Source organism: Heloderma suspectum, chromosome 1, assembly GCF_057233095.1.
Source record: "Heloderma suspectum isolate Gila_16-S chromosome 1, 16-S_ref, whole genome shotgun sequence".
Classification (NCBI taxonomy): domain Eukaryota; kingdom Metazoa; phylum Chordata; class Lepidosauria; order Squamata; family Helodermatidae; genus Heloderma; species Heloderma suspectum.
Genome location: NC_139458.1, coordinates 132,266,615 through 132,290,594, shown reverse-complemented (window position 1 = coordinate 132,290,594; position 23,980 = coordinate 132,266,615). Strand labels below are relative to the sequence as shown.

Here is a 23,980-nt window from a genome sequence, read left to right as displayed (position 1 = left end):
CCCTGATGTTTCGGGGGAGGAGGAGACGCAGACTGCCTGCCTTGACTTGGCGGGGGCACCACACAAGTGGCGGGAACCATGGAAGAGGGGTCGGGTGCTGGAGCCTCTGCCTGCTGCTCCTCCTCCAACACACCCTGGAGGACCTCCTCCTCTTCGCCCTCCACCATGCTGAGGACGTCAGACACCTCTGACCTAACGCCCATCAGCGGGCTCCGCTCTTCCACTGCAGAAGGAGATGCTGCTCCGCCTTGGGCAGGAGTGCGACTACTGCACCTGCCCACGCCAGCCTCCTCGCATAGTGATGTCTGAGCACTGCAACTGGCCTCCACACTCTGCTGCCCTACTGCACTGGGACGCACTATCTGGACTAGAGGACAGACAGCTTGCCTAATGGCGCTGCTGGCGACAGCAGCACCTTGCCCAACTCTGCCCCTGCCAACAACCTGAAGATGCCTCATTTTGTGCTGGATTGCTTTGCCATGCGGTGGACTGTTATTGGAATAAGAAGGTAATTAATATAAATACTATGTGTCTTGTGCTTTTTCAACACTGCCTTGAAATTTGGACATATCGTGTTGGTGGAACAACAACCTAGCATGCACGCACACATGGACACAGACACACAAGAGCTAAAGAAAAGCAGAACTACCTAAGCAAATGACAGGTGTCTTTAATTTATTATTCTATATTTCATATTATTTTATGGAAGGCAGGTTAACTTCGAGAAATACAGGACAACAGCACATGTGATAAGATCAGAGCCAAGAGCAACAGAACAATATTTTTTTTAAAAAAACCTTTAATTTCTGTTTTGGGAGGATCAACACAGAGAAGACACAGACAGTTCACTTCAGCATGGGGTGGGGCCAAATACTACACACATAGGCTGCTGTAATATGTCTTTCTTTAAGAATTTAGAAAGCAAAAACCCCTAACTGCTTGAATATGACTTAAAGGGGGGGAGGAACATGCCCAGAAGTCAATGTTTGCTTTTAACAATTGAAATAAGACTGGGTCTGTAAAAATCTAAAAGAGACAGAGTTGACTGACAAAAATGACAGGAAATAAAATGGAGAAAGCAGAAGTGCGGGTTGACCTTAAACAATAAACACAGCCTTTTCCAGAGTCCAAGCAACATAAACAAGCAAACACAGGAATGGCACGGGAGCGTAGCAGCAACAAGTGAGGAAAAGCTATGTTAGTTTGAAAAAATATGGAGATGAATATATCTAATACAAATAACAAACGAGTCAGAGGTAGAAAGAAATAGGAGAAGGCGGCTGTAAGGGGTGCTGCAAAGACACTGTCCCAAAGGGGACAGACGAGCAAGGAGTGAGGGAACGATCCCACTACAACCAAGCTGTTTCCTTTTAATTTAAATATTGAGGAAAGCCTAAATGCAATCAGAATTGAAGAAATAGAAGGAACAACTCCAAGGAATGCATGCACGCATACACACACATGATCATCTACCCATACACCTCTCCCAAAGACACAGCTAGTGCAATAACCGAATGCAGCCTTTCACCAAAGTATATAGTCCTCCACTACTCTCTCTGATTGGAGACTGCTGGTGTCGGTTCTGGCCAAGAGTTCCTATTTGCCAAAGCACACTCCCTCCAGCTCCTGCACTCGCCTTCCCACCTCCCCCAGCTTCCCATGTCCACTCGCCTTCCCCTCTCTCCTCCCGCCCCTCTGCATGAACTTTCAGTAGTTGATACATTTTGGAGACAGCCTGTCTGGATTGCTCAGGCATTAAGCAGAGTTCTGAATATACGAGGCGGAGGAGGCGCTTTGTGGGAGGGGGGCGCTTTGCCTAGGGGCACCTCGGTACTGTTCTGACCCGCTTTGTATCACAAGGACTTTGCTCTGAATAAGCCTGCTTTGCCTCGTTCTTCGGGCTTCATGACCATCTTATCCTTCTGGCACAATTGTCTGAGTTGGGAGTGGAAGATACTTTAACCTATAAATCCTTACATGGCTTGGGACCACAATACCTGACCAAGTGCCTCTCCTGGAATGAGCCTACTCATACACTGTGTTCATCTAAGGCCTTCCTCCACGTGCCTCTTCCAAGGGAGGCTTGGAAGGTGGCAACAAGAGGGCCTTCTCAGTGGTGGCCCCAATTATGCAACACTTTCCCTGATGAGGCCCACCTGGTGCCAACATTTGTATCTTTTCAGTGCCAGGTTAAGATCTTCCTCTTCTCTCAGCCATTTGGCAGCATATGATGAGGCAGCATATGATTGTGGATTGTTTAAAATCGTTTAGATATGTGTGTGTGTGTGTGTGTGCTGTCCATTTATGTTTATATGTAAATGTTTTTGTACTATGTATAATGAATTCTTAATGGTTTTTAATCTTTGTAAACTGCCCCAAGAGCTTTGGCTATTGGGCAGTATAGAAATGGAAGGAAGGAAGGAAGGAAGGAAGGAAGGAAGGAAGGAAGGAAGGCAGGCAGGCAGGCAGGCAGGCAGGCAGGCAGGCAGGCATATGAAGTGCGTCCGTGCGTGAATGCATATGAATGAATGAAAATACAGGTTTCTAAGAACTATACATAAACTTCAACAAAAGAATATCAAAATAAGTATGCATTCGCAGGTGGCATCTGTACACCAGCTGTTCAAACGTTGAAAGCATTGTAAGGTCTTCAATCCACTGCATTATAGGATGTAAGCGTTTATCCTTCCATTATTGTAATATCAGTCTTTTAGCCATCAGAAGGGCAGAGAAAATCCATTTGCACTGACCATGTGTTAACTGTGAGGAAGTAGGTAGATAATTTAAAAGAGCATGTACATCAATAAATATTAAAGAGTGTTCCAATACAAAATTTATCCATATAATGACCTCCTCCCCAAAAGGGGCAACTACTAGGCATATGCTTAAAAGAAGCATTAGCTGTGCTACACCTCCAACAATTAGGCAATTTAGAGAAACCCTTATTAAAGAGACATTGCAGCGTCCAATAGACACAAAACAAACGTTTTTGCTGAATAAGATGCAACCTGAGATCCATAGACACATCAGATACAGACGTTTTCTTATTTTAAAAAGTTACTAATAAGTCATTCAAGGGGTTTTTAAAGTAAATGGTCTTCTCACCGTCAAACCTAAAGGCCTCTGCTCTGTTTTGATCTGCTTTGGCCTCTTTCTTTGCCGAGCCAGCATCAGAGGAGAGGCAGCAGTGATGTACGTCTCTGACCCAAATTGGGGGAAAAGCAGCCCCCCTTGACATGCAGGATGGCATCAAGGGGAGGAGCTTGCAGGAGCCAGGTCTTCCCCATAAGACCCAAGCGGTGCTGCAGAATTCTGCCCAGACCGGGCTGAGCCTTCAGGGTGGCTGGGGAGAAGAGCCTGCAGGCCCTGCACAAAAGGGGGCAGAAGAAATTTACTCTGTAGCTCAGGGAATGGTAGTATGCAAGATTTCCATGGCTAGGCCCAAGGAGCAAGTATCCCCTACTGTGAATGCCTCAAAAGGCAAGGCTGCAGTACTGAGCACAGTGATTCGCTATTGATTTCAGACGAGGCTGCAGGCGTTGGCTCAGATCTTGACCGACGGGGAAGCAAACATGTTCAAAGTAAGACCTCTCCTCCCTCCTGCAGCAATCCAGAATAGAGCTGCATGGAGGGTTTTCTGTCAAGGGTAGTGGTTATCTAGAGCCACCAGCCCCCTTACACCTTTAGGATGTACAGACCCATCCGGTGGTGATATGTCATCTGCAAAGTACAATCAGAAGTGTCTTGTCTCCTCCTGAAACCATCCATGCTGCACACAGGTGGCTGACACAGCACACTCTTGTTCTGTGTGTGTGTGTGTGTGTGTGTCCAGTCTGCACAGTCTTTCCTTTTATTTTTGCTCTTAGCTTATTTTATTGGAAAGGTTCCTACGGTGCCTGTCACTAGTTGTCTGCTGTGCTCAGCTGTCAGCCTGAGAGAGCTGGAATAAGAGCGACTGGAAACACCTCGTTGACATGCTCAAGCGAGAGCCTCTTGTCAGAGGAGGAATTGCTCTAGAAAGAGCCTCCCAGCAAGTCCCAGATGGGGCAGCCTTGTGCCCTTTAGGGAGAAAGACTTGCAGCTTTGAGCAGGCATTGGATCCCTTGACGTTTCAGAGGTGTTTGGCTGCCAGTTTACTCCTGTCCTGTCCCTACTTCCTCATTAGAGAGAATTCTAAATACACACTCCTCTGGGCCAGGGAAGGCAGGAGCCTATGGGGTTTTGAGCAACGACTGGGAGCGGACATCTTACTTTACCTTGTTTTGCTCTGTGTTTCTGATAGTATAGTATTACCACATTCTGTTGTGAAAGCAAATGGGCGACTGAGCTCTGCTCTAATTCTGGCTGTGACTTGCAATGGGCTGCTGAGAGTTTCTATTTTATCACTTTCTCCTGTTCCCTGCAGAAGTGGGCCATCTTGGCTCACTTCTGTCATACCTGCCCTTCAGATGTCACCTTTCCCACAAATCCCATCCCAAACCACAGTGTTCCCATGTCCACTGCTGCCTCAACTGCTTAGCTTCATGCATCTCCTGACTTCGCTGCCAAATTATCATCCCATGTCCTATCCTTCCATACAGACCACTTTACCTGGATGAACTGGTATGGGGTACAGTTGTTTTTATGTCTTATGTAGCAGCTACCACAGATATGGTGCCAGTTTGTTTTCTTAATGTGCCACATCCCATGCAATGGTCTGGCTTGTCTTGCACAGCGTTAGGCACCACTGGAATTAAAGTCTTGGTCTTCACATTTGTCAAGTGCTGTCATTACATCACTGTACCATAAAATCTAAATAAATGTTGTTGCTGCTGTTGTTTTTAAAATATCTTTCTTATAAAGCTGTCTGGGTACAGTGATTATTTCTCATGCTGTGTGCGCTGCTCAGAATGGCAAGAAGCACCTAGATCAGCCTTTCCCAATCCTAATCATCACCAGCTAGCAAGGCCAAATTGGTCATGCTTGTTGGGGATGATGGGAGTTGTAGTCCAACAGATCTGGAGAGCACCAGGTTGGGGAAGGCTGATCTATGTGCAATTGTCATATCAAAGAATTCCCAGAATGGGCCGCTTTAATCAGAGAAGGGTGGAGAGGAGAAGCAGTGGTTTGGGGAATTTTCAAATGCTTTGCTCTGCACTACCAGCTTAGCTGAAAATATATGAATGGAATACCTGGTGGCACCATGAAGACAAAATCCAGAGTTTATTTTTAGCCATGAAAAAAGCATTTGGAAGTGGGCTCATGGGTTTTTGTCTCCCAGCTGAAAGGGATTTAAAAGCAAGGCACACAAAGTGCCAGTGAACCTTCATAATGGGGTGTAATCAGCATTAGTACTTCATCATGTATTGTTGAAAGAAGGTCTCCTTAGGTCTATGATGGGTGTACCTGTTACATCACTGAACAAAGAATAAGTGAAGGGGTAGGCATCTAAACGCCTATAGTAAACTTCAGGATTAGCCACCAACAATGACAAGTTTAAACGTTTTTGGTAGGATTTGTAAATAGCATGTAGCAGCAGAATCAAAATCTATGACTACACCAAAAAAAAGCAAGCAGGCTAGTTCACACTGCTAAATGTCACCATATGATAACACATGCAGGTATATAACTGTATGGAGAAAGCGAGAAAGAACAACAAACCATGGGTTAATCACTGGGTTGTTTAGCCCCTAAATAACCCAGTGGTCTGGGTGTGGACGTCATGCTAAGCAGGAGCTGATCATGGGTTGCTGAGTAAAAGTGGAAGAGGCGAACATGCTGCAGGCAGCGTACCTGCCCGATCCCTCTTGTGCAGGACAACCCATCAGGTTGTCATTATGTGCGAACTAGGTCATCGTGTTGGTGAAAGGGCTCTTGAACCACATCTTATCCATGTTTTTGCTATGTACAACCAAACATGTTAGATTGTGATCCTTATCACTTGAATCTGACTGTTACATCTGTAGCTTAAAGTAACTCACAGGAACCATGGTAAGTATCATTTTATTCAACTAGGAATCCAACAGGAAGTCAAACTACAAGGTAGGATAAGATTGAAAGGAACGATACATACACTAAGTTAACATGGTTAGTGTGAAGTCCAATTTGAGGGGGTGGGAAATCAGTACTATTGATCCCTCCCCTGAAGGGACTTCCTTGCAAGAAAATGTGCTTAAGACTGTGGTCTGCCTTGGAAGTAAGTTTCAAGACGCTCCTGAAATAAATGTGTTCTGGATCAGAATTTTAGGATAGTTGCAAGAGCCTGGAGTGGTGCAGCATTGTACATAGCAGTCTGTAAGGCTGGTAATGTGGGTTTCTCCTATGATTAAGGTAGTGTTAATTGGGAACCATAAATACTTTCAGGGTCAAGAATTTAATGGTCTTTCTCAGAAGAGGTAAACTCTCTTGGCAGAGGGACAACAGACAAAGTGGTTTCTCTGGCCTTTGAGGCAGCAAGACAGAGTCAAAACTATTTTGATACCCGTGTAGTTGACAGTAACCTGGATTATTGAATTTGTATTTATTTTTAATTTTATGTAAGTAATACTTTCCCATGTTTGCGGCTGTTGGTGTGGGTGGGTGTTTTTACAGCCCATAACCAAGACAAATAAAAACATGACTTACTTTACTCTCTTAATTGTGAAAGGATATATGCTTTCTTGAGTGCATCACATGTGGCTGAATCACACATGTGCAAATGGGATAGCCAGTCAAAATACAGGAATCTTCAGGATTGGACCACATCTGATTCTGTTTCCACTGAGAACCTTGGATGATCCCCTTTATATTCCAGTGTGGTGTTGTCTTTGGCTGCAGGGGTAAAATGAGGTAAGGATATATTGTAATCTGTCCTTCATATGGGCTGTGAAAGAAATCACTCCCACCCACCCCTCTCTGCCAAACGAAGCTAGTCCCAGATGTACAAACCTGCAGAGAGATGGAATATTCTGTAAACGCGACAGGCGCTGGAGATCTTCAGTGACTAAGGCACAGATCATCATAGCTGCCTGCTGTTGTGTTTGCATAATATGTGGAAACACAAAGGCGAAAACTGTAATGAACAGCGTTGCAAGGAAGGCAGTGAGTCTTGGAACTATGAGTGCAATTAAGCAGACGTGCTTTGTGCTGTCAGCTATGCACTTAGGATGGCGTGACCTCCTGACTGCATTTAAATTATGCCGGTGTCTTTAATTATGCTCCTGCATGCTAATTTCGCTCTTTCTGCCCTCTGCTGCTGCTGATGGAGGCACCCCAGGTACCTCAATCTGTGGTAGGGTTGCCAGGTCCAGAACACTTATGATTTTAAAGGGTGGCATAGAACTTGTATCTAGCATGCCTTTTCCTCACCACGTAACCACCTTGCCAGGAGGAGCCAAAATTGGCAGTATTTCCCCTTCTCTGAATCTCTTTAAGGTAGTGGAAGGGGGTTGTCAGGTTCTGGAATCAACCTACCTCGCAGGGTTCTTGTGAAGATAAAATGGAGAAGAAGAGGACCACATAAGCTGCCGTGGGCTCCTTGCAAGAGGGGAAATGGCAGGATATTATTGTAAGAATAAAACCCTAATCTTCAGGAGAAGGAGGAATCAGCATCCCAGAACAACACTGTCAACAGCTACATTCAGAGGACAGGCTCAGCTGCCTTGGCTTCCCCACAGTTGACCGACAGTAGCACCTCAGCTCTATCCTGCGGGGATATGAGTGGGTAGCAAGCAACTACACCAAGCTCACAACAGTGGCTGGAGGCACCTGGCAATGATGTAATTTACCTTTGTGGGGCAGCATTGAGCACCCCACAAAGATGGGTAAGCTGAAATTAATGGCAAGTGTGGCTAGGGATGTTGTGGATGCCTGACTGGGTCTGGGAGTCCATTGGGATCCCACCCCACCTACAACCCCCGGACTGTGCCTGCCGAGCCCCTGCCCTTGCTCGCCTCTAATGTGCATATTAAGCTTTCCCGGCCCCAAACTGTGCGTATGTAAAGATGCGCATTTTTAAAGCTTCCTTTTTTCATTAAAAAAAAATAAAAATCACTAGTGATTATTTTTGTGGTGGTGGGATTGCACGTTTGAGGGTTTCTCTTCAAGTTCTCTCATCACAAAGAACAGGAAGTGTATGTAAACTACACAGCCCCTTTTCTCTCCTGAAACTCTGTAATAATATCCAGACAAATCCACAGAGTTCTCATCCAGGACAGGAGAGTGGTTTGAAGGTGTGGCTCCCTTAATTCCCAGCAGACTTTAATAAAGAATACTGGAGATTCAAAGTTCAAAACCTAAGGAACCCTAGAAAAACCCCATCCCATAGTAACTAAATATGATCACTTCCAGGAGATTTACTAACCTTAGAGAATTTCTTCTAGTAAAATAAAAGTTCTGCAAAACTAATGTTCACATCTGGACCCAGACATGTGGCCTGCACCAACACTCATAGAATCATAGAATAGTGGGGTTGGAAGGGGCCTATAAGACCATCGAGTCCAACCCCCTGCTCAGTGCAGGAATCCAAGTCAAAGCACCCCTGACAGATGGCTGTCCAGCCGCATCTTGAATGCCTCCAGCGTGGGAGAGCCCACCACCTCCCTAGGTAATTGGTTCCATTGTCGTATTGCTCTGAAGTTTTTGAAGTTTTTCCTGATGTTCATCTAGAATCTGGCTTCCTGTAACTTGAGCCCATTATTCCATGTCCTGCACTCTGGGATGATCGAGAAGAGATGCTGGCCTTCCTCTCTGTGACAACCTTTCAAGTACTTGAAGAGTGCTATCATATCTCTCCTCAGTCTTTTCAAGGCTAAATATGCCCAGTTCTTTCAACCTCTCCTCACAGGGCTTTGTTTCCAGTCCCCTGATCTTCTTCATTGCCCTCCTCTGAACCTTCTCCAGTTTGTCTGCATCCTTCTTAAAGTGTGGTGCCCAGCACTGGACACAGTATTCCAGATGAGGCCTAACCAGTGCTGAGTAGAGGGGAACTAGTACTTCACATGATTTGGAAGCTATGCTTCTATTAATGCAGCTCAAAATAGCATTTGCCTTTTTTGCAGCCACATCACATTGTTGGCTCATATTCAGCTTGTGATCAACAACAATTCCAAGATCCTTCTCGCTTGTAGTATTTTTGAGGCAAGTATCACCCATCTTGCAACTGTGCATTTGGTTTATTTTTCCTAGATGCAGAACTTGGCATTTCTCCCTATTAAATGTCATTCTGTTGTTTTCTGCCCAGCGCTCCAGCCTATCAAGATCACTTTGAATTCTGTTTCTGTCTTTCAGGGTATTAGCTATCCCACCCAATTAGCTATCCCACTCTCAACCTACTGCCTCAAGGAAATTACAGTGCAAACTAAATTACAAGAATGGGCACAGAAATTGAAGCCCAACTTCAAAGCAAGGTGCAAATGGTCCCTTTTCAGTAGCAGAACCCTGTCTGTGGCATGCCTTCCTGAGGGGCTTACCAGCTGCCCACGCTGTTATCTTTTCAGCAAATACCTTTTTATTTCCCCAAGCTTTTTAACATTGCTAACTTTAACAAAGTTTTTGATTCTTTCAAGCTGCTGTGAGGTTTTATTGAATGGAATTTTCTCTTCCACAGTGGTGTTGTGGTGTTAGATGTTTTTATAGCATTTGCATTTTTTTTTTTTTGCTTCGTACTAAACTGCCATGGGAATATTAATTGGCCATTGAAGAGCAGAGTATACATTTCTGAAATAAATCAAATGAAGTATATATACCAGAATACAATAAAGAATTTGCTGCACAGATAACTGAGATTGGGACTACAGCAAAGAAAGTTTGCAGTATGGTTGAAAATCTGCATTCCTCAGCGCAGCAGGTCAAACAGGAATCTCATCTTGGATTCAGAAGCATTCCATATACAGCCAGGTGGAGCAGCTTATTTTCCACACTGTATATCAGGGGTGGGCAACTTGTGGCCCTCCAGATGTTTTGGCCTACAACACCCATCAGCCTTAGCCAGCATAGCCAGTGGTGTTGTATCACAGGAACTGTAGGCCAAAAAATTGGGAGGGCCACAAGAATTGGGATCTTCTTAATTGAACATAAGAACATAAGAAGAGCCATGCTGGATCAGACCAAGGGTCCAACTAGTCCAGCATACTGTTCATACAGTGGCCAACTAGCTGTCAACCAGGAACCCACCAGAAGGACATGAGCGCAACAGCACCCTCCCACCCATGTTCCCCAGCAACTGGGGTACATAGGCTCACTGATACTGGAGGTAGCACATAGTCATCAAGACTAGTAGCCATTGATAGCCTTTTCCTCCAGGAATTTGTCTAACCCCCTTTTAAAGCCATCCGAATTAGTGGCCATTACTACACTCTGTGGTAGTGAATTCCACAGTTGAACTATGCAGTACGTGAAGAAGTACTTTCATCTGTCCTGAATCTCCCACCAGTCAGCTTCATAGGATGACCCTGGGTTCTAGTATAAGAGAGGAAGAAAAATGTCTATCCACATTTTCCACACCATGCATAATTTTGTACACCTCTATCATGTCTCCCCTTACCCTCTGTTTTTCCAGGCTAAACAATCCCAGCTGTTGTAGCCTTCTCTCATAGGGGAGATGCTCCAGTCCCTTGATCATTTTAGTTGCCCCTTTCTGCACTTTTTCCAGCTCTGCAATATCTTTTTTTAGGTGTGGTGACCATGAGAAGTGGCAATAAGACCAGCCTGAGGACCAGCTCTAGAGAGACCAGAGAGATTGTTCCCTGACATGCACAAAAAGTCAGCATGGCTACCCAGTCCTGGGCCCATTTAGATATGCTTTTCGGGACCATAGGTTCATACCCAATGGAGCCAGGAATAGGAAAAATGGTAATCTGTTGGAACCATTTCTGTCAGGAGGGTGCTAGACAAAGATGCCTTTTTTCCTTCTGAGATTTTCCCTAACATTTGAATTGATGGCCATTGCCATAGGAATTCAGTGGTCCTTATACCAACCTCCTTTCTTTCTCGCTCACTGTGATTCTGAGTTGGAGATTGAGAGAGGGACCTGTTGCAGTGCTTACATCAGGGATGAGGAAGGTGTGGCCTTCCAGATGTTGTTGGACTGCACCTCCCATCATCCTACACCATTGGCTATGCTAGGTAAGGCTGAAGGGAGTTGCAATCCAACAATGTCTGCAGGGCCACAGGTCCGCCCCCCTCCAGATTTATGTGGAAAAGCAGGATATGCTAGCCTAAGGCGGCTACATAATGGAAACACCACTCCTAGGTGGGAAGGGGGCTGCCCTATCTTAAAGCATCACTTGGGGCATTGGTTGAAGTGCCTGAGTTAGAAAGAGAGTGATTTATGAATAAAAAGTTTATTTTAATTTTGAGTATAACAGAGCACACACACACACAAAAACTTGTTGCAGCAGGCAGTTGGGAACCTCTGACTAGATTCCTACATTTCTTTGGTGGCCTGGGAGCTGCAGCCATGCTGTTCTGTCCTGCACCCACAGAGTGATGTGAGAAGCTTTGGAGTACCTGTGAGAGGAGCCCATCCTGCGTCTCCTCCCCACGCTAAGGCTAATGGCTCTTCCCAGGCCTCTCTAGTTACTTTGACAGCCTGGGAAGGAGAGGTGCTGCTGCAGTTCCTATGCTGGTGAGGTAATGTAAGAACGTGGTGCTAGGCATATCTTTATTAGTCTTGTTATGCTGACAGAAATGGGCTCCCTTCCTGCTAAGGGGTGGAGAGAGAGAGAAGTGCATTCTGCCCCCAGAACATGAGTGCCAGGCTTTTGACACTCACTCTATCAAGCCTTCCTGGATGAAGCTACGGAGGCTGTGGGGCCGGCAAGGACTTGGATTAATTGGCGGCTCTGCTAAATGTCTAGAAAAGTATTTGATGTCTGCCAGAGAACGAGATGCGGAGGTAATTATCCCTCCAACCCCCATGGCCTGCATTAGCCATACATCACTTTGCTGTCATAGCACGTGGAGGACTATTTTTCATACTTTGGAAGTGTGAGTCAAGAGGACAAAAGCGTCTGTTTTTTTCAAGAGGCAAAATGGAGGAAGGGGTGGAAGGGAAGAGATCTCAGATTCTCAGCGTATACAGATCCCTGCCCCTGCTGGCCTTTCACATCTCACTGGTTTGGCTGGAGAGCTGGAAAACTTGAAATGCTTTCATTGTATAAGGAAAATGTCACTATGTGTAAATGTCCATCTGCATAGCCATTGCTCTAATAAAAAACAGATGAAGTGCCAGCCTGGGACCTGTTCAGTTGACTACCCAGCCATGAACCTGCTGAATGTTTTGGGAGAAATCCTGCGCTCACATTGGTTTCCTATTGCCACAAGGGGGGCAGGGGGGAGGTAGTTATGAGGATGGATCAGGTGAAATGTAAATCACTGCACTCTCTGGGCAGAGTGGAAGTTGACAAGACCATGGGGTTATTGCTGAAGACAACTTCTTGTTCATCCTCCCCATCTCCCCCATCACCTTTGTTAAAGAAACTTGTGATCTGTTGTCCACATTCTGTGGTTTCATTCCTTCCCCTCCCCACTAAAGCAACCAGTAATGTGGAAAAAGGTTTGGGATATGCACAAAGTATTGATGTCACATTACAAATGTCCATAACATCACGTTATGTGTGAAGAAGGGAGAGCTAGAAGCAGGGTTGTTGTTTTGAGTGGCAAATCCGCATTTGTCATCATGTTGGTCTTGCCCTTAACAGGGCTGTATAAATGGGAAACGTTTATTGTAAACATTTTAATCCTACCTGGCCAGTATTGTCTGTACAATTTCTGTTGTCACAAAAAGCAAGGCTTTGTTTAGTTCAATGGCATTTTATTTCCAAAATGTATATACTGTCTTTCCCAAATACATCACAAAGCATATGGCTACAATAATAAATCAATGACACAACAGTTGAGTGAAATAACACAGAGAATCAAATAATGGAGGTAAAAACCTTAGGATTTAAAACTAAAGTTAAGACGGTAACATCCAGTGGTGTCTCAGCAGATGGTGCACTAACGTAGCACTAAGGTACTACTAATGATGTTGCAGTAACATAAACCAATGCTTGCACAATGTAACTAGCGCAATGGAAAAAAATGGCCATTTGCCACTGAAATTTGGTGACGTGGCGGCAAGAAATAGTCCTGGGACATTGTTATTTTGTTGTGACAACAAAAGAGTAAAACTCTGAGGATTCATTCATTAATTTAAAACATGTGGCAAAAACTTTAACTCTGTGCAAGGTACAAAGCAAAGACTTCATTGGAATGGCCATTCCACAGCTTTGACACTACAATGGTAGACCTTTCTTGGAACATTCAGGATTTTACCTTCCATGGATTGGGGAGCCAGTGCATAATGATGTGTTTGGGTCCTTGAACAGATGAAGGCCCTGTTGGGTGATGTAAGTAGGTCATAAAAGGCTAGGATTGAACTTGCAGGCTCTTTGACCACAAAAGCTCATAATTATATTTTGGCTAAACTAGATGAAATGCTGGAGATTTGTGATTGGATTTCTCACCTCTCTCCTACGGAAGAAGCACGCACACCCTGGATTGTATTGGGACTATAGTACAAGGGGAGGATTTTTTCCCCTCCCCCCGTGCCTTGTTCCTGATCTAACACTCCCCCCCTCCAACCCATTGCCTGTCCCATTAGGGAAACCATACATATACAAAGGGCAAATAGCAATGAAGGGTAGATTTAGATCAGGAAAACAGTGCAGGGGGGAGGATTACATCAGCTATTCCATCTTTTCATCCTTAACCGATTTTTTGTGGTAAGAAAAAAGACAGAAGGAGCGGTGGGCAAACATGGGTGGGTTCCATATGAATGATGACAACATCTGGACTAGTCCTGTTTCGCAACCTCACCTGCTCTTTCACAACCTCTTTGTTTCCCTGGGAAACAGGCAGTCATTTTTCTGCCTTTTGGGGACGTTGAGAATTTCCCCAAAATTTCTCAGGGTGCAGGGCTTGAGTGCTTACCTTTCTGGAAGGAGGTGGCAGAGGGGTTCCTATGTGCTCTTTCTTTTTACCATTCCCCCCCTTTCTGTCCTTGCAGCCTCTCCGGCTGCTTGAGCTTCTTGGAAAGTCTTCTGGCGCACTTCGCCAGAACTTCCTCTCATGGGGCTTTCCAATGCTGCTGCCTATAGAGTTCCTGAAAACCAAGAGGGGTATTTTTTAAATTTTAATTTGTTATTAAAAGTCCTTTTAACAACAAGAATAACAACAAATCCTCTCAGCTTTCAGGCACTCAGCAGGCAACAGCACTGCAAAGCCCCATGGGAGGAAGTCCTGGCTAAGTCCCCCAGGGGGTTTTCCAAGAAACACGAGCAGCCGGAGAGGCTGCAAGGACCGGGGGGGGGGGGTGGTAGTAAAAGAAAGAGCACACACACACCCTCTGCCACCTCCTTACAGTAAGGTACGCAATGAAGCCCTGCACCCTGAGAAATTTCTCTGAAGTTCTCACCCCTTCCCACCATTTTTGGGTGGAAGTTCTTTTTGCCCCTCTCCACAACGAATGGTCAAAAATAAATAGGACAAAAAATTTGACATAGTGCTAATATGGACCCCCTGTGAAGTTCCGTATTTGAAGCAGGGCAAATGCAGGATAAAATCCTTATCAAGAAGCACCCCCAGATGCATTAGAGATGGCTGAATGGATGAGTCTGTTCTCTGCCCTGGAGAAAACACAAGCCACCGCCTCCCTCACTTTGCTGAAACATCCAGAAAAAGCCCTCTGCCCCTGAATTGTGAGCAAATATAGAAAGAAGGGGACAGAGTCCCACAGCTGGTACACTGACTGGAAAGGAGAGAGAAGGTTGAGGTTGCCATTTCTTGAACCAATCAAGATACCCCCCCCAATTGCATTAGGCTGGGAGGAGGGTCAGAGCATCATTAATTTCACTTAGCAAGTGCCTGCTTCTCTTTAAGGAGGCCTGCTTCACTGTTTCAGAAGGTGAGCTATTGTCATTTTTATTGTGCCATCACATTAAGGGGCGGTGTTGGACACCTTTATGTTTTTGACACCAAAGGAAGGGATTGGTTACCTCACCTTTACAAGGTGAAAAGCAACATGAACGAAGAGTGGTAGTTAATTTCCTTCCCTCTGAGCCAGGCTGAGTCTTGGACAAGGCTTCATCACTGGAGCCCATGAATATTTAGCAGGCCCCCTGTGCAGACCTATTTCTTTCACCAAAAATTCTTGGAGCCTGACAGTGCAGGAAAAATAATACCCAGGCCTGGAGTCTTGGTTATTTGCATCTTCTTCCCTTCTCTGATGGAGACATTTTGCAGAAAACCCCCAAGTGCTGCTGCCTCTTAGCCTCGGTGGTAAGAGGAGGCGAGCGTGCATAAAATACAGTTTATGTGGTGTGAAAATACTTTATTAAGCCTGTTCTTTCCACTGCCATCACCACCAATGCAGTGTATCAAGTGAGTTTGCCAGGGATATTAACCTTCATTTATTTGCTTTTCCCCAATGGTAGATAGAGAGGCTGCTCACTGGGCCATAAGTAATTGGCCTGAGTTGTGTGCGAGAAGAAATTGGGTAGAGGATGTTCACCTCCTTTGGGGCCCTAATGCATAGCTAGTGTTGGTGACAGCCTTCTGCCAGAGGGCATCAGGTTTATAGCAGAAAGAAGAGACACCTTTGGCAACTTCCGAGCCTCTTTTTTCTATTGTTACTCCTATCTTGTCATAACTGGAGGGGGAAGCCGTAGCAGATAACGCTGAGGTTAGCAGAAGGCAGGAATAATTGTTATTAGTTTTTTTTTAATGAGAGATGATCCTTAATCCAGGGGCCCCCAACAGGGCTCCCGAGGGCACAGGTGAGCCTGCAAGGCCTTTAATGGTGCCCTCAAGGTGATTTATATGTATACAAGGCACGTCTGCAAACTTCCTGGTTGCTCCATATTTTTAAGTCTATGGTCCTGGTTGCTCTATTTTTTTAGGTCTATGAACCTCTACTTGCAGTTTTGACACATCAGACACTCTCTGATTGGCCAAAGTAATAGGTTTCCTCATCCTTACTCCTGTGCCTGCTAGGAGCAGGCATGACAGGTGGGTGGCTGTGTCAGAAGGGAAAGGTAAGTGTTCCCCTGGAATGAAAAGCAGTAGTACAGGGATGAGACCAAGTGGGCTGGGGTCTTTTCCATCTGAGAGGGGAGCACAGGCAAAGAGAGGGCATTTCCTGCCTGCTCGCTCACCCTCCTGTTTGCATTTTTGGGAGGTGAGGGGGATGGTGCAGCGCTTGGATTCCAATCCATTATTTTTTTGTGTTGGGAGGTATGGTGCTTGTCCTCTGTGCCTTTCTGTTTGTTGGGGGTGGGTGAAGCAATGGAATTTCCAGCACATTCACTCATCTGCCCATGTTGCTTTACCTCTAGGCTTTTGTGTTTGGGATAGTGGCAATGCAGGGGCATTTCCCATTCTCTTCCCTCAATTTTCTTTCCATCCACACCACCGCCCCAATTTTCCTGGCTCTCCTCTGTGCCTTCTTAAGTCTGTTTTCCAGTGGCAGAGCGGCATCCCTGTTTCAGCTGTATCCTTCCACCATCATGTTTTCAGAGAGTCCTCAAGGGCACATTTCAGTGTGTGTGTGTGTGTGTGTGTGTGTGCGCGTGTGCGCCCTTGAGGAGTATCTTATGTGTGATGGCGTATCTCTCTGTGTGTGACTGAAGTTGGTTATAACCCATGAGAGTTTATGCCAGTTAGTACTAACATGTTAGTACTCTTTTTTTTCTATGGCACCACACAAGCCTCAATGTTGTTTTTAAAGTTGAGTTTCCCAGTAGGATTTAAAATGGGCACACTCTGCTTCATGATTTCTACATTTGGTCTCCCCCAAACCACCTTAAAAATCACAGATCTGCAATGTGATCTGCAATTTCAGTTTGGTTTGAGGGAGATCTCATATAAAAAGCATGAGCCATGCCTCTGACCCTTCTGTGCATGCTGGGGTTGTGCTGGCAAGTTTGGCTATTTGTATTTCTATGGCAGGAACATTTGGATGTTTGTATTTCTGTTTTATTTATTTGTTAGTAAATTATTTCATATTTGAACTATTTTGCAGTCTTGTCTGTCTGACCTGACACCCCCCCCCACGGTGGCCATCTTGTAAGTAGCCACGCCCCCTCCATGGCGGCCATTTTATGAGTAGCCATGCCTACACGGTGGCCATTTTGTCACTGGTGCCCGTGGCACTTTATCAAGATTCCAGATGTGCCCACAGGCCAAACAAGGGTGGAGTTCCCTGTCTTAATCAATCTGCTTGGCTCTGGAGTTGTTACCCTGGGAGTGTTTATATGTGCTGCTGCTCTTGAACTGGGAGAGCCCCTTCAGGAACTAGATGTTCAGGAGGTAGGTGTGTGTGTTTATGTATGTATGTATTCATGGGTTGCATGTGTGCATGTGTACGCGGCAGGCTCTGTAAAGTGGCCTCGCCCTTGACAAGCTCATGGCATGTCATTCTGTTTTTTAAGCTCCTATGCGTGCCTTGGTGGTGATGGAACTGCATTCACAATGAACCAGTCCTCATGTGGGAATAATTACTGGAACATGCTTGCTAACCAGAATTTGCCCAGCTCTGCTATTAATTACTGCCATAGTCAGACACAACTAGCTTTTTTTAAAGGCATCTAACACCTTTGGGAGAAGCTGAAATTTTGACCTCAACTGCTTTGCTTGGATACGTTTTTGCTCATCTGATTCTCATTGACTAGAGAACTATCTGGGATCATTCTGTGCACCGTTGACCCAGAATGTCTCCTTTCTGGCATTGTTGCCTCTCATGTGGGTACATTTTGCCTATACCTTTAAGGCTTCTCAGGAAGAGAAAAAACAGGCTAGCTTTGCCTTCCTTAGCAAGGAGGCTACAGTGGGCAAAGTTCCTGACTTTGTCTGCTTGTCCCATATTGCTTGGGGCTAGCCCAGGACATTGAATAAGATGGGGGTAAGGGAGTCTCCTAGCTCTCTCCCTATGCTCCTCTCCATGTTCACAATGAAATTGCTTGAGCCCACCTCTTTCAGTGCACATCAACTTATATTCCAGTACCTCAGCCTCCAAGAGTTGGAATCTGCTCCTATAGTCCACTGTTGACTATTGAATGTCACACATTAGACAAAATGGTGCCAGCTTTCATAGGCAGCAACCTGTGAGAATAAACTGATTGTTCCCTAAGGTTTCATGTAGACACTGCCTTTGTGCTGTTCCTGCTGTTGGCTGATAATGGTGCTTCTGGATAGATGAGGCCCTTGATGGTAGGATAGTGGCCCACAGCAGAGAAGGGTTGGCGTCAGCACAAGAGTGCAGATTTTAAGAACTGCGGCCCATAAGCACCCACGTTTAAAGATGTTTGGCACTGAAAACAAGAAGAGAAGCCAGTGCTGCCTGTCCAACATTTGTGGTGCCATCCTTTCCGCTTGTATGGTCCTAAAAACGTGGTACATGTTAGCTGATATGGTGATTTGCTATTAAAAGCTAAGCAGCCTGGTAAAAGAGGTTATCAGGTCTTTTAGACAATGTTAACCAGGGTTGAATTTATTGTAGAGTGCAATGGATATGATGGGTCCCCTGTGATAGTAGTTGCTGACATTGGCAGTAATTATGTCTTGGTCTTTAATAAGCAGTCCAGTGCTGCCTTGGCTTATTTGCCGCACCTTTTTGTTCAGACTGTAGCATGGGAGCCACTCTGTCCATCCCATCATCCTGGCACTTTCTCCAGTGCCATTCACTTGGACAGTGACTTGCAACCTAGCAGCTCTGTATTTTCCCAGCATCTACTGTTGTGAAAGCTGGTGCCGACACCCTGGTCAAGCCAGTACCCAGGACAACTTTGGGTGGGGTCACTCTTTTTATACTTAGCATGCCCTGACTTTTCTTTGTGTGGGTTTGCAGTTGTGGTTTGCCATTTTCTTTAGCGGAGAATCCCATAATAGAGCCACTCGAAGATCACTAATGAGTTTAATTTTATGGCCCTTCATTGGCCTGTTGCTCACTGTTTGATTGCCCTGTTTTATTGCTCTAATTATATTGTTAATCGCATTTATTGCTTGTTTCCCTCTCTCTCTCCTTTTTTGATTAAATGTAGATTTATGCCCTCCTCACCATCCACCATACGGTGCTTTCACTCTTTCCATACTGCTGGCCATGAAACCAGGTCTCTGTGGTTTGCCAGACGAACATTTCAAAAATAAGGGTATCTTTGAAATAGGGGACATACTTTGTGCTGTTGGTAGAATGGTAGGGGCAGATAGCCTAGGGTTTCTACGAAATGGGAGGGGTGTGTATCATTTGCATTTTAAGTTGGACATAACCAGCCAAAATCCTTTTGGCTTTGGTTCCCTAGTGTTAATTAAAGACTAGGAGACTTTCTGCTGGCCCTAGTTTCCCTCTTTGCTTTCAGTCAAGAGCCTTCGGACAGGAAGGAGAGATCTGCATTAAGACCAGTGCTATTAATTAGCTTGTATACACTACCTCTGATAACATGTCTACAATGCAGGGAATTCCAATTCTTTTGAAGTCTTCAGGAGTGGGGGCAGAAACCTTCCACGTTATCATTTCCATGCTGAGTAGTTATTTTCTCAGTTACTGGTTGTAGGTCTTGATTATACTAATTATTTACTGCGCATCCATCTATTTTTAACGTTATTGTTATTGTTTGGTGTAGGCCAATGTTGCCTGCTTCAACTTGCTATGCCACAAAACACGAATGTGCGCCGCTGGTTTCATGAATGGGTCATGGTGACTAGTATGACAAGCTCCAACCACATCTGTCTTTCATTGCCCTCTGTATGCTTGTGTGTTGCATATGTAATTGCATTGTTCCAGTCTCTCTCTCAACTGTTCTTAAAAGGCCAGTAGAGTGCTGCATCTGGCATTCTTGCAATTCCACTGTTTTATTTTTCATTGGATGTGCAAAAAACATACAACAGATTCATGTGGTCAGCATTGCAGATGGGTGCAACTGCAGGTTTAGAGTCTGTGGACAAGAATTAATTGTTGAACAGTTGCTTAGAAGTAAGAATTTTGCCAATATACTTTTCCCCCACCGCTGTAGCACTTGCAGAGAGAAGCTGTGACTGCTAATTCCCCCCCCCCCCCATCTGTTAAAGGCATGGATCACCTTGTGTTGCACAGCAATTTTAGGAACAGTTGAAAAAGTGAGGGGTTGGGAAGTAGATCTTTTTAAAACCTTTATTTCTATTGTTTTATTTTATTGCACTTATATCCTGCCTTTCCTCCAAGGACCACAAGGCAACATACATGGTCCTCCCCCAGTCTATCCTCATAACAGCCCTGTGAGGTAGGTTAGGATGGAAGCTGATGACTAGTGAGCTTCATGGCCAAGTAGGGATTTGAACCTGGATCTTCCCAGTCCTAGCCCAACAATCTACACCACACTAGCTCTCAAAATAAACCAAGCCAAAAGTGGTGAATGTAGGCATTGATCCCGTAACTTAGCACTCTAAAGTTTGATTGAATTTTTGCATATAGGTGTCCCAGAGGTAGAGGGCTTAGGTGGGAAAGGAAGTTGGGATACACTTCAACCTCTCTTTTCTGCACAACTCTGGTCTTCGCACACCCAGCGTGCATCACAGGCTTCACTAATATAACATGGATGTAATGCAGGGATGGGGAACTAGAGGCCTTAGGACCAAATATGGCCCTCCTGGGGTTCCATTTCAGTCTTCTGGGGTTCCCCCAGATGGCCACACCCCCTTTTCCCCTAACCACCAATCATTGTGTGTTTTCCCAGATTTTGTGCGGTGTTTTCCCTATTCTAAAAGGTTGAAGTGCCTCTCCTAAAACTGAGCTACTGGCAGTAAGCGCTTCAAGCTATGACGTGCTGGTATTTTTTTATATTTTTGGCGCCACCCCTCCTGCTTGTGGCCTCACCCACTACTGGAATGCGGCCCCCAAAAGCTTCTCTGAAATTGAATTCAGCCCTTATGTACCATAAGGACAGCCCAGCAATTGTGGGCAGGACATACAACGCTACGGAATGGCCCCTTAGAGTGGACTAGCTTCCTGGATTGGGACCCCATTATGCTCAGACACAACAGAAAAATACTGATGGAATAATTGTTTAAGGGTGTAGAGCCCTTGCTAGACCTTGATTTTTCAGGAAAATGCAGCACCCTGGAATAAGCTCTGTTAATTTCACATTTGGTGTTTGGGAACGTGAGCAGAACCTGAGATGCCTGCCACAGCTGCTATCCCACACCGCACTCTCTTTGTCTGTAGAGCTGCTACCACTTCACACGTGGCATTCCAGGGGGCCTTGCTGTGTATGCATGAGCGTTGACTTTCTGATGAATCAAAGTCTTTGTGCAAATATTATATGTGTTCATAGCTAGCCTTGCAGTGACTTCCTTTCCTGCTTGTTGAGAGAAGGTGCTTGCCAGTTCTTTCAAGCAACTGCAATGCTTCATTCCCACCACCTTCATGGACAGAGGTGGGCTCACTGCTCCCCACCTCAGGGCGAAGGAGAGTCTTTTTTCCCAAGAGGGTGAGTGAAATGCCAATATGCACTCAAAGGTCACTTCAGACCACTGCCTGCTTAGACATCCCTCTCTCTTTTTCTCATGCCTTCATGCAGGGCACCAGCTGGCTCCTGGCCTCGGCTTCATTCCTCCTGGCCATTCATGGATTAAAATAACACCATGCTTTGAATATTCTCCTTCTCAGGGTCACCACTGGCTTAGGATATGGGCAGAGCTGTTTTTGCACACATCAGTTCTTTTTCTGCCACACTGTTGAGAATGAGGTTGACATGATATTTGGAGAGGATGGGAGCAGGAACGTAGTCAGCTGCAGGAACTTGTCAAACCTGCCCTCCCTTCCTTAAAGGAGTTTTAATGCAACCTTGTAAATATAAGCTGTAAGGATTCTCCTTATAACCTGGACCCTCTGAGCAACTCCTTAAGGAACTCTTGCCTCAAGAGTCCCACCTTCCTTCTTTTAAACGTCCCTTTCCCAATAATGTGGGGTTTAAACATGGGGTGATTAGCACTTCAGACACTTGGGTTTTAACCACAACAGTTTACTGGTAAATTAAAGCAAGCAAATTACAACTAAAGGTATTTACAGAATAGCGCTGAGTGATACAAAAGGCATTAAGAGAAAATAAAAGCTGCAAAAACACAACTTCCTTTACCCTAGCTGCACTTAGACTTCTCCAGACTGCTTCTTCCTGCTGTCTCTTCCTGCTCTGGTCTTCCTCTCTCTCCCTCACTGGCTCTCTCTCCCTTATTATCCCCCCCCCCCCCGCTTCCCCAGAATCGAAAGAACTGTTTCAAACATGGAGAAATGAAACCTAACTCAGGAAAATGAAACTTAACTTCTGGGCTTGACTTTTTCTTTTCCTTGCCTCTGTAGGCCTCAAACCTTCACATAAACCTACAAACATTATTTGCCCACTAAAACATTTACTAGCTCTATGTATTTTGTCCCCTGAAAAAAGCAAGAAAGCCACTTTGGTAAAGTTCCTTGCCTGGAGGCAATTCTTTCTTGACAGAAGCATCCAGGCAAGAAGCTACTTGCAGGCCAGGCTTAATTAGGGATGTATGGACTGTGTGAAATCCGCTCCGTCTGTGTTTTGCAGATTGTCAGGTGCCTTTTGTTCCATCATCTGCCCACAGACGGATGTGAATTTTTTTTTTCGTCTTGTGGAAAAATACGGAGATATTTACATAAGAATTTACATAATTTACCCCAGTACGTAACGTTCAGTGTATTGTCCCTTATTCCATTCTACGTTTCCTCAGCAGAAACTTATGTATTTTTCTACTGATTTATATGCGTAAATTTTGGAAAAGTAAAAAAATCATCTGAAAGTCGACGGACTCTACAGGGCCCGAGGGAGTCGTTCCGCAGCAGATTCCGCAAGTCGGATTCTTAGAAATCCGAGCTCATTTTAATCTGTCTTTAATTTCTCCAGCATCCCTAGGCTTAATAACTATTCCAAGATTATTGCAGTCAACCAGGCCCTTGCCAGGAAACACAGCCCACTTCCGGCCTCCTTGACCAGTTTCTGCAGGGTTTAGACTGAAAAGACGCTTGCTCCTTGGGAGGAAAGCTATGGCAAACCTAGACAGCAGAGTAAGAAGCAGAGACATCACTTGCCGACAAAGATCCGTATAATCAAAGCTATGGTTTTCCCAATAGCAACGTATGGCTGTGAGACCTGGACTATAAGGAAGGCTGAGCGCCAAAGAATTGATGCCTTCGAACTATGGTGCTGGAGAAGACTCTTACGAGTCCCCTGGACTGCAAGGAGGTCAAATCAGTCAATCCTAAAGGAAATCAACCCTGAGTGCTCATTGGAAGGACAGATCCTGAAGCTGAAGCTCAAATATTTTGGCCACCTAATGTGAAGAGAAAACTCCCTGGAAAAGACCCTGATGCTGGGAAAGACTGAAGGCAAAAGGAGAAGGGGACGGCAGAGGATGAGATGGCTAGATAGCATCACCGATGCAATGAACATGAATTTGAGCACACTCCGGGAGAGAACGCAGGACAGGAAGGCCTGGCATGCTATGGTCCATGGGGTCACGAAGAGTCGGACACGACTTAATGACTGAACAAGAACAAGGGCTGCCCTCTCTTCATATTTCTGATCCTAGCTTCCTGGTGCCTCTTCAGGCATCTTCTGCTAAACATGCAATTGGCAAATGCTATCTTTAATTTTATTTACTAAATTTCTTAAGCACATGATAGATGAAGTCTCTGTAGGCATTGTACAAATTAAAAGCACAATAAAATACAGTCCAGAAAGAATTAAAAACTGGCACAGATAATAACTTTAATAGACATATACCAGGATTATACCATAAAATCCACCTTAGATTACAAAAGCTAAAATAGCCAACATGAACAGGAGTTGAAAACCAAACCACAGAGACTTAAATGCAGATCTTTAAAAGCCTAAGATTATGAAAGGTCACCTGTCACCAAAAAGGCAGCCATATAGGTGCCAGTTGGGCTTCCCTAGGGAGAGTATTCCAACACTGAGGAGGCACAGGGCATCAC

General features: G+C 45.1%; 1 protein-coding gene and 1 long non-coding RNA gene across 2 annotated transcripts in view; one reads left to right on the top strand and one right to left on the bottom strand.

Annotated features, from left to right (window-relative positions):
- The window catches only part of B4GALNT4 (beta-1,4-N-acetyl-galactosaminyltransferase 4), a 210,301-nt gene that overhangs the window by 48,973 nt on the left and 137,348 nt on the right, over nucleotides 1-23,980 (top strand). The gene's annotated exons all lie outside the window — the stretch shown is intronic.
- Nucleotides 790-23,980, bottom strand: part of LOC146357888 (uncharacterized) — a 36,658-nt gene continuing 13,467 nt past the window's right edge. The window contains exons 2-3 of the long non-coding RNA XR_014786923.1: nucleotides 6,604-6,789; nucleotides 790-2,760 (exon numbers count right to left, since the gene is read on the bottom strand). This is a non-coding gene — a long non-coding RNA (uncharacterized LOC146357888). The remainder of the gene's footprint in view (nucleotides 2,761-6,603; nucleotides 6,790-23,980) is intronic.